Here is a 293-nt window from a genome sequence, read left to right as displayed (position 1 = left end):
ATGGATACGACCCTTATTCATGAATGAACCATTGATAAATAAATATCGTATCCATGACAATTTTAGCTATTTGTTTCGTTTTATATAATTAAAAAAAAAAAGCACAATTTCACAAAAATGTCGATCGGTTCTTTATTACTAGAAGTTGGATTTTCGTGTAATTGTTCCTTCTTTCCTATCTTAAATTCAGTCAAATCAGAGATGGTTAAAAATTAGCTATAGCTAAAACTAATAGCTAAAGTTGTCATGGATACGACCCTAATCCATGAATGAACCATTGATAAATAAATATC

Source organism: Halyomorpha halys, unplaced genomic scaffold, assembly GCF_000696795.3.
Source record: "Halyomorpha halys isolate HHAL.00 unplaced genomic scaffold, Hhal_1.1 Scaffold83.1, whole genome shotgun sequence".
NCBI classification, from domain to species: Eukaryota; Metazoa; Arthropoda; class Insecta; order Hemiptera; family Pentatomidae; genus Halyomorpha; species Halyomorpha halys.
The sequence above is the reverse complement of the archived record's forward strand: the minus strand, read 5'-3'. Positions refer to the sequence as shown.